This window comes from Zosterops lateralis (genome assembly GCF_965231275.1).
Source record: "Zosterops lateralis genome assembly, chromosome: 3".
Lineage (NCBI taxonomy): Eukaryota > Metazoa > Chordata > Aves > Passeriformes > Zosteropidae > Zosterops > Zosterops lateralis.
The window spans coordinates 83788161-83798968 of record NC_139764.1 but is presented as its reverse complement, the minus strand read 5'-3'; positions in this window follow the sequence as shown (position 1 = coordinate 83798968).

Genomic DNA, 10808 nt, shown 5'->3' with positions numbered 1-10808 from the left:
TAAGGATAAGTAGATATGGGGCAAAGGGGGTGTTATGTAGAAAGAAATAAGAATTGACAAAATTGTTGTCTAGATGAATTTTCTCTTGAGCTAAGAAGTATGTTAAAAATCTGTTATTTCAGTTTGTCTTCATCTGTTGATGGTAACACTGAGTAGCAAGGAGTAAGCTGTAGCACACTGTGTGCTTTTAAACAAAGCTTTTCTTCTGGCTGAAGAAGTCATTCAAATGTAGGAATGATGAGCAGATAAAATAAGAATTGTCAGAAAAGACTGGGGTAGAACTTAGCAACAGTCTTATAATCTTATTTTGTCTTTAGGTGACTGTACAGTGAGTTTAAAGCTTTTTGTGTCTTTGGAAGTAGCTTTTTGCTCCTTTGTTTAACTATCTGTGTTTGTACCTTGAAAGTTTCTTGCTGGTATTTATACTGAAAATGCCAAAGGCTTTTCTGCATTGCCGTTAAGTTCCTGGCACTGTTTTCTGACATGTCTGTTATTCATATAAGCTACTCTCTCTGTCCGTCTTTATCTGATGTTGTGGTCTCCTAGCATCACCTCAGGCTCCAGGAGTTCATATCAAAGATAGCAGATTTCTCTCCTATCCCATCTGAATAACTGCTTGTTTTAACGTTCTAAGCATGAGCTTTTCCGTTTTAAATATGGAAATTTTTAAGGAGGAATAGTGATCATACTCAGAAATTTTATTCCTGGTTCCACTCAAACATAAAAAAATCCCACTTATTAGAATGAATTTTTTCAAATACTGTAATGTATCACACAGAGATTTGTACAGTCTCCATCCTTGGACATGCTCAAAACCCAGATGAAGAAGGCCCTGAGCAATCTGCTCTGCTGACACAACTTTTGAGGGGAGTGTTTGAACTAGGGACTCACAGAGGTCCCTTCCAGTCTCAACTATTCTGTCTTTCTAAGACAACACATCTCTTTCCCTTATTTTGTGGCGATGTTTTAAGCCGACATTTGGACTTGTGTAATTTTCCCTGACTCCATCTGTTGGTAGTAGTAGTCAGTAATACAGAATTTCTTTTTCATCTTTGTCTTTTGCTTTCATTACATTTATCAGTTTGAGGTTGCTTATGAAGTAGACAGAATTTCCTATAATCAGTGCAGTTTATTGTTATGAACTAACTGAAAGGCTGTTGTTATGTAAGTCAAGTCCAAGCTGCAAGTTACTGATACTGATATAATTATGTTGATATGGTTTGTGTTATAATAGCCTTTTGTAAGTAAAATCTTTCAGTAGCTGCTTTCAGGCTCAGCTTCTGACCAATTTCCCAGTGTATTGTTGAAACCTTAAGGCTTGGATTTTTTTTTTTTTCCTTTAGTGTTATGAATTCCAGAGAATTTCAGATGTTGGTAAAGGCTTATGTTCTCAATGACTGAATCAAGTTCTTGGTTACCTCTTAGACACATTTTTAGGGTCCCCCTTTACAGAGTGGAGACCTTGGTTTGTATCATATCAGAGTTCAACCTCACTGTATTTGAATAAAAATTATTGATAGGAGTACGTTAGGGACCTGTCTGACTAATGACCTCCATGTATGTGATTTACATTGTTGAGCATTCCTTGGGAGTTTGTATCTAATTGTCAGCATAAATATATATGTGTGTGTATGGAGGGGTATTCAATGCAATAATTACAGAGGTATATTTATTAATTTAATGGCTATGATATTTAGCCATTGATTTTTTTCCTGATTTTTGATATGACTTTTCCATAACAGAGATTGTAAATGGAAAGCCTTTGAAAACAGAGGTGTCTAGCCCATAAAGAAGAGATAGGAAATGTGAACACAAATGAGAAAGCAAAAGCATTTTTAATAGTAAAATATCCAATTATTTTTACAGCTACATTTTCATCAGTACTTGAGATACTCAGGAGTATTTCATAAAAATAGATGGAAAGGCAGGAGATTTTATTACCTAAGAATATATTTTAGAAATCCCCTAGCACTCTAAAAGAATATATGCTACAGTTATAAAAGAATTTAGCTTTAAAGAAATTTATACATATATAAAAATAATTTTAAAATGCTGCTATTATATATCTGGCCATAATCCCATTCTTTGCAATTTAAGAGCATTGTTACAAACAGAATTTCACTAGAATTTTTTCAGTTCTTTGCTTGTAACTTGGGAGAGATAGTGCACAGGTTCAAAGTTATAGTGCTTTTACTTTATAAGCCCAGGAGGGTCTGGAATCCATCCTCTCTTATCTAAATGTCAGCTCAGTCAGAAACCTGGTGCCAAAGTAATATAGATGGAGCTAGAAACTTTGAACGGCGCTATAAAAAAAACCCCAAGATCTTAAAATTAATGTTTGCATTTGGTGAGTGCCAATGTAAAATGATCTGCAACTAAGTAATAAAGATGTACTATTTTCAGTTCTATGTTGAACAAATAAAATAGAAGTTTCTGTGAGAAGCAGCTTACAGAGGTATTTAAAAGCAAATGATGCCCGAGAGAAAAATACAGTACAGGTAGAGTGGATAAGACTGTATTGAAAATCAATAGCCAAAAATGTCATCTAAAGCAGATACTGTGCATGTGTTATGTTTTAACATTTGAATTTCCTAGAAATGGAGTAGTATTGCATTACTCTATCTTCTGAGTCCAAGAAGCCTTCAAAAAAAAGCAACCTAATTTATCTAGTAAATCCCTTAGTATTTACTGTAACCATTTTCTTAAAAATTATTCAAAAAATTATGCACAAATACTGGGAGATACATTCTTTCCAAAAATATATTTCCTTTGCAATCCACCAGGATTTTCCTTCTTTGCTGGAATATCCAAAGATTTATGACAAATTGCTTCCATGCTGGAGTAAATCTAGAGAAAGAGCTCTTTACAGTGTCCAAAAAAAAAACCAAAAACAAATTGATGAATGTGATCTCAAATTCTTATTAAATTATCTACACTTTTTACAGGACACTACAGATTGCTGACAATCATTTTAATTCTATTATTAATAGAGGCCATAGAACTCCTTTTTCTGAAATCTCTAGTAGTTGAACAATAGGTGGACTGAGTTTCTAGTGAAGTCCTGGCAAGGTGAAAGGAATCCTTGTAGAAGGCATAAATTGCATTCATACTTGCTTCAAAGACAACCTATAATAACATAAACCAGACTATTAAAAATTAAATCCAGACCACATTTTAAAAGTAACAGCTTCTGTCTACTGCCATCCAGTGAAGAATGCAAATTATGTTTGGCCTAAGTTTGAGAAAAAGTATTTTCTTGAAGTTGAAAAATAAGAATTTGGGTAAAACTAGTAGATTTGTGTCCAGATGAGGGTGTATAAAAGTTATTATATCCATTGATGGATACAAGAGACATTCTAGAATTTGTCATGCAACCTTTGAAACTGGAAGATAAAGTATTGTTGGAAACTGGAGAAATGTTGAGGAGGTACTGCTCCAGTAGTTTTATGTAAATAATGTGCTAATGATTTTATATTTTGCATACTTACTGTTCATATTTGCCTAAATGTGTATTTTGTTCACACAGTTTAGGCTTGATATTACAATTAATACTCATGAATTGGTCATAAAGTGTTGAAAACCTAAGTAAAACTCACTCTGTATACTTGCTAATGGGTTTATTTGGGAGTGAGGACAGCATGATACAATTGGTGCCTTCTTTTAAAAGCAAACTCCTGAAATGGCTTTCTGTTTTCTTTCAGAGAAGATGTGATTTTTTCATTCATAACACCTTTCTTGTGGTACTGTGAGGAGCAGCGCGATTAAATTAAATGAATTTAATTTAATTTCATTCTTACGACATTAATTCGTGGTTAGAAAATGTTATGGGCAGGGATCTTGCTGTTTTCTTGGTTTATTCCCAGGTGTGAAGCAGGAGAAGAGGATGTGGGGGTCAGGAGCAGAAAGGGATGCTGTGGTTTGCTGACAAATACGTCAGTACTGGCTCAGCTCCAGGAGGAAAGGATCTGGCCCCTTTCTCCATAATTTTCTGGTGTTTCCAGGGTCCCTTTGGGTACTTGTGCTTGAGGGTACTCCCAGGGGAAGGAGAGAATAAATTATATCCTTGCCCCAGCAATTTGTTCCAGGCTCTGTAAGCATTTTTGACACGGAAGGTAGCTTGGGGGTTAAGAGAGAAACCACAGCAGGCCCTATAAAGGTACCAAAAGAAAACATCAGGAAAGGGCTGTAGAGAAGAGGAGGCTCTGGTTTGAAATGTTTTAGTTAAACTTTTTGAGTGAGGTATTTTCAGTCTGGAATGTAGCATCTGCTAGCATATTTTAACATCTGTTTGTGTGGAGAGTTGGGCATGGAGTTTTAAAACGAGCAGAATTTGTTTAAGAGTGCGGCTGAGATTTAACTCAGTGTACAATAAAATACCCTTCCTAGGAAGATTGCTGGTTTTTAGAAATCAGTTGAAATTTATCTTTTAGTCCTTGTGCAGTAATTTAGGCCTACATCTGATTCAGATTTTAATGGAAATATAATTTAAAATGACTCCAATTTCAGAGTTTTGTTCATTGCTAACATTGTTCAATGCTATCACTATTCATTGCTTTTGAGCAGCTGAAATTATTTGCAGTGCTTGTGGAGCTGTAAATAAGTGCTTGTTAAATTAGAGTTGGGCAGTAAAAAGTCTGGTTTGTGGATATGAAATTATTTAAAGTACATGCATATACAAGTGAAATGTGCTGAAAATGAATGGGGGGGAAAAGTCAAATTGTTTCTCTGCATTTCAGAGAAATATGTAACCATATAAATGAGGATATCATGGAAGATATTTGGCTGAATTTTCCTTTAAAATTCTCATGCAGCCCTTTTTTCTAGTACCTTAAGAAGGCTGTGAACATTCTGGAAGAAGTTTAGAGGAAAGAGCAAAGTATCATCAAGGGGTCTAAACATGATAAATCGGGAGAGGTGAGATGGATTGTGGTTGAATAGTCTAGGAAAGAAATGAGGGTGAAAAGAGAAAACAGGAAGAGGTAGCTAGAGGGAGAGAGGTTGAGTGAGTGCTCCTTTCTTCCCCTGGAGGGCTGAGTTACTGCAAGGAAGGTTGAAGCTTGCTGCCAGAAACCATGTTAACCCTGAGGGCAGATAAGCAAAGTTAAGGAAAACTGTAATGATAATTTCTTACGCAATTGAAATGGAGAATTCCTGAAAATAAAAATAATTTTCTTCAAAGCCTGCACTGACATTACTCTATGCTAGAAATGCTGCTGCTGTTCCTGTGGCAGGATCTGATCTAAGTTGGGAACATCTGGGGCTAAATTCACGATACCCCTATCTGTACCTGTGCCTTATACTTTTTTTTGTCAGCCTGTAAGCCATTTCCAGTACAAATTTGCATAATAATCTGATTTTTGAAAAGAAAAGAAGAAATGCAGCTTTGACTTATCAAGATGATGTCACAAACTGTTAAGTCTTGATTTCTTTCATATCTATCACACTTGGTAAGACCTTATGTTTCATTACTATTAATATGCCCTGTCTTCTGGGTTGCTTGATTTTTCACAAATTCAGGATTTTATTGGTTGGTTGTTGTTTGTCACTTACCTTTCATCTGTGCATCTAATTCATGAAAGAGCAAAAATTTGTCCTGAGAGTAATTTTTCCAGTAGTAAGATGACTATTTCATTACAGAAGGGCAGATACTGAAGAATGGATGAATTGGAGTCTTATGTTCAAAACCACTTAATTTTTGATATCAGGGTACCTTTACTTTCAGGAGATATGAGAGTGTTTGAACTTGTAGAGAAAGCCAGGAGTTCTATAGGCTTCTCCATGAAAGATCAATTCTCAAGAACATTCATTGGTCAGTTTTGTCCATACAGAAAAGATTGCAGATAGCAGGCATGAGAATGTGAGTGTGAGCTCTGGGCCATGGAGCACTTCGTTTAAGGGTTTAAGAGGGAGCTTTTGAAAAGCTTGACCTAATTTTAGCTTCTGAGCAGTAATTTTTAAAGTACTGCTAGGAAGTTAACTGGACTTAAAGCTCAGTAACTTGATTCATGGCATGGTGTTATAGCCAGAGGTTGGTTTTTTCCTACACTTCTGCTATTCAGTATTTTTTATATGCATGTATTTTTTGTATACCATAAAAGTTACATGAACTGCTACTCAGCATTTACTGTTACTCTTTTGATCTAAGAACTTAGAGAAAATGATGAAATGTGAAAGATGAACCAAACTGTGTTTGGTAAAGCGGTATAATTGGATAATTGGATAGTCTGTGCAGTGTACTGAAGGATGAGTTTGGGTCTTGGAACTGAAATCCAACCCACTTTGGGTGAAAAATGAAAGCCTGTGAAAGAAAAAGGTAAATTAATTAATAGCTTCTAGAATAATATGTGCACTGTTATTGATTTTAATTTTTGTTAATTACAGAGTTAACTAGGAACAAACAAACACCTGATTCTGTTATTTTCTGAAGATGTTCAGTCTGTGTCCTTTCCTTAGTGTACTCATTCTGATTATCCTATTGAATCCAAATGTAAAGTTATGCTGTGAGGTCCTGAGTATTATTGGTTAGTACTTTGTGCTAATATTTTTTTGATACTTTTCTATATATATTTTTAGTGTACAATAACACACTTAATTGCTGTAATACACAGGAACCATTCTAGTTTCTTTCTTTAAGCATTACTTTGAGTAGATAGACTCGTCTATATGAGTTTTCTAAAATGAGTACACTGACAAATAGCTCTATGAAAAACTTGATTGTGTCAGAAAGAAGGTTAATAATTATGAGATGCCTGTTTCATTTGAATAAATACTCATGGTTTCATCCTGTTCCTGTCTATTTTGAATGACAAAATTGTTTTCCCATATTTGCTCATATGTTTTTCTCTGAAAATCGTTTTCCCATATTTGCTCATGTGTTTTTGTATTCTTCTGATGGTTTGTTCCTTCTTTCTCCTGTACAACATGTGGGCTTCAAAATCAGTGATTCCTGATCTACACTTTGTAATCTCTTAAGCTGACTCTTATCTCTGTTTCTCCTGTGATGCCAAGCACAATATGCTACGGTTTCAAGTATGCCCATCCCATTGGTGATATTTAATGACTAGTAAATGAAAGGGTCATTCTTTGACCGTTTTGGCCAAGTAATGGATTGCAGCACATTCTTGAACTCCTCAAGAGAAGGGTGTATGTAAGCTGTCTGTTAGAGTTTATTCTTGGCCTGTGTCCTGCCTAGTAGTAAACAGAGAGTGCTAGCTGGACCAGGGCACACCTGTTCCAGGGATTACTCTAAAGGCACAGTAAGACTGACAACCCATTTGGCACTGGCTAGCACATTGTAGTCACTTGTTCGTTATTTACTTGTCTGCTATTTTATTGCCTTGCATTTAAATTGCAAGCTCAGCAGAGCCCAGATTTTCTTTTTATGATTGTACATTGCCTAATTTTGTGAGATTTCAGTACATGACTGAGACTCCAACCTGCCTTTATGATAAGAAATTAGAATGCTTATTTAGTGCAAGGATGTATTATAACTAAGTACCTTTTTGATCCATTTATCAGCATCCAGCAGAATTTCAGGTTATGTTCTAGCATTCTCTGACATGCTTGCATTCTCTTGTAGAGAGCTGCAGATGTACGAGCTGTACTTGTTAACACCAATGTTTTGCATGCAGGGGGTGCATAAGATAAACACCTATGCACCCGTATAAGACTTAGCAAGTAAATGACAAGAACAGTGGTGTTTTCCAGATAAGTAAAGCAGTCTATACAAGAACCTGTAGAAAACCATGTCTGTATTTGAAGATCTTGATGATAAAGATCATTATCCATGAGCCTAGATGCCTGTTTTCACTACATACTAATTGACTGCTAATCAGCTAAATAACCCTTTTATTTGCCTGTTTGGTTTTATCAGGTATCAAAGTTATCCATGCATGTATACTATGTATATTTCTGTGCTTATAAGTATTCTTATAAGCACTTTCTTATAAGTTCTTTCTTTCATTTTTTCAGACCTCATAGCCTGTTTGATCCTTTGGGTTAGTGTCTTTTCAGTTTGTTTTTGATTATTTTAGTTTTGTGGGCATTTTTCTGATGGCATTGTGGGGTTTTGTTTTGACTTTGTTAATTTGTTTGTTTTACTGATGGAGCCACCACTAAAAGATACAACAATGTGATATTTGTGTGCATTGGACCTTTCTACTATTTTCAATTTTTACACCACCCTCCCCCTGCTCCAACCCCCTCTGAATTTTTAAGACCTTAACATAATGATTCTGATAACTGATCATGTTTGTTTTCTGGTCCAAGAATAAGACTCTTCTAAGGTTTGGGTTCAAAGGGAGACGGGTTTTGTTTTGCCATTCAGCTTGAAGATACGTAAGGACAGGGAAGAGTTTTACAGTTCTATTTTCAGTTTGATATGTCTTTTTGTCTTTTCGGCATAAATTTGAATAGAAAGTCTGCAAGCACAACATGTGCCAATGTAATATGCAACAGTGATTTTGCTTGGCTAAGGCATGTAGTAGACAGCCAGCACCTACATGCTGCTGGTCCAACATGCTGTTAGTCAGTTCAACACTCCTTCTATAGATACCCAGCTGCTCTAGGTGTTGAGAGCTGAATTTTTAACTTTTTTTAGGTATGCTAGAACTTTAAATCTCTGCATTTTTACATGTCTAACATTTTAAAAATACCTCTCTTATGCATGAGTTCCTCAGCACATACCATTGACTGACTGCAAAAATTGTATACAAAGAGCTTTCTAATTGTTAAACAACTTCAGCCTTTTTTTGTAAGACGGTGGAAGCCTTGGAAATACTGTGATGCTATGAGCATCACATCAGTAATGTTTTAGACCCTCAATATTAAATATTTTATTACACAGTCTTTTAAGCCATGAGGGAACTTCTAATAAAACATTTTATTTAGAATAAATTTTTTCTACATTTCCTTCCTGTCTATAAACATGACCTTTTCTGTTTTAAAAAAGAAAATATCAGCATTCTTTACTTTGTGACCTATGTCTTTGCTGTGCCTTATGTGAAAACTGGACCAAGTCTAATTTGCTCCATTGAGCCAGTTGAGAAATGTGTATTTTATGCTGTATTTGGGGCATAATTAGCATGCGATGATTTTGCAATTTTCAATGCAGATCGGCAGAGAATTTAAGGATGTATTTAAATTCCACTACACAGAGGTTTTGATTGCATATTGAGTCGCAGCTTAATAGATGTGATATTAGTTGGGGGAACTTTGTGAAGTAAAGGAATAAGTAAAATGGTTGTATTTATAGAATGGCTTGGATTGGAAGGGACCTTAAAGATCATCTGCCATGGGTAGGGACCCACTCACTAGACCAGTTGCTCAATATCCCATCCAACCTGCCCCTGAACACCTCAAAGGATGGGGCATTCACAGCTTCCTTCTCTGGGCAACCTGTTCTAGCGCCTCACTACCCTCTGAGTAAAGAATTTCTTTTTAACATCTAATCTAAATCTTTTCTCTTCTAGTTGGAAACTATTCCTCCTTGTCCTACCATTACACTGTCTGTGTAAAAAGTCACTCTCTCTCTATTTTATATTCCTTGACTACCTCTCAGGCATGTGTAATTCAAGACAAAATAGTTTCAGACATGCAGCAACATGTACACATTGATTTCTAGAATTTAAAGTTCCAGTATTTCTAATCTAGTCCTTGATTTTGGAATTCTTCCCTCTGCAGTATGAGATTCAGTTCTAGTTAGCCATTATCAAAATGATTGTTGGGAAAAAAAAGTTCTGCGTAAAGCAACTTGTCATGTTATTTTACTAGTTTTCTAAAGAGCCCAAGTTCTCAGCATTTTTTAGAATTTTCATGGAATAAATTTGTGTAGACTTCAGGGCACACACTTCTTTCTTCCTCTAAAATTTTGTGGGTGCTCTAGATCTGCTTACGAGTTGTCAGTTGCAGAGTAGAAGTGATTTGCTGAATCAGACGTGAACTTTGACATTTACTTCTTGTAGTAACAAGTCACTGTAGATATTTTAATGGTTGGCTTGTTATTAATTTTGTCGTTTTAGTGAAAACGTTGGTACCTTTTCACTGGAAATGTAAACTCAAATATAAATGTAACTTGCTATAAATTCAATTTGTAAAACTTTGCTAGTTTCAATAAAGTTTACTAACTAAATACAATAAATCAGCTAATACACAGAAATAATCTAAAAATATAAAATAAAATTACATCAAAGTTTAATATAGTTACATTCTAAAAGTAGGTAAAAAATTCTACATTTTTATGCTATGCTATTAAAATAATAATATTCTAATAATTTATTTTGTCCTGTTGCTCAAACAAAAACTCCAGACATGGCCCTTTTTAATCCATAAGGCCACATGTTCTTAAACCATTAAAATTGTGCTTAATGAGCCACTAGATGGAGCAGCCAAATCTCACTTTTTTATCAGCCTCTGTGCAAGACACTTTCTCTCTCAGTACAGAATCTAGAAATGGAGGCACACTTTACTACTTGAACCAGTAATTTAAAAACCTTTTTCAGATCTTATCTGCATGTGCATTTTTTTTTTCAATAGGCAGGTTTATGCTGTCCTGTAGCTTTAGTGTTACAAATGATGTATGGGACATATTCTGCATTTGGAAATTACACTGACACGACTAGCTCTATGGAAGCAATTATTTATTTCTTGAATTGAGTCCTATCCTCAGGAAAAAATACCCACAAAACATAACAAGGAAAATATATTCTTGTTTGAGGATCACAAGCCAGAATTTCAAAGTTTGGGAGGTACAGAGTTACACATTTACACATGGCGCTCTATGTTTGTGCTTAAGAACTCTTGGTGAAGCT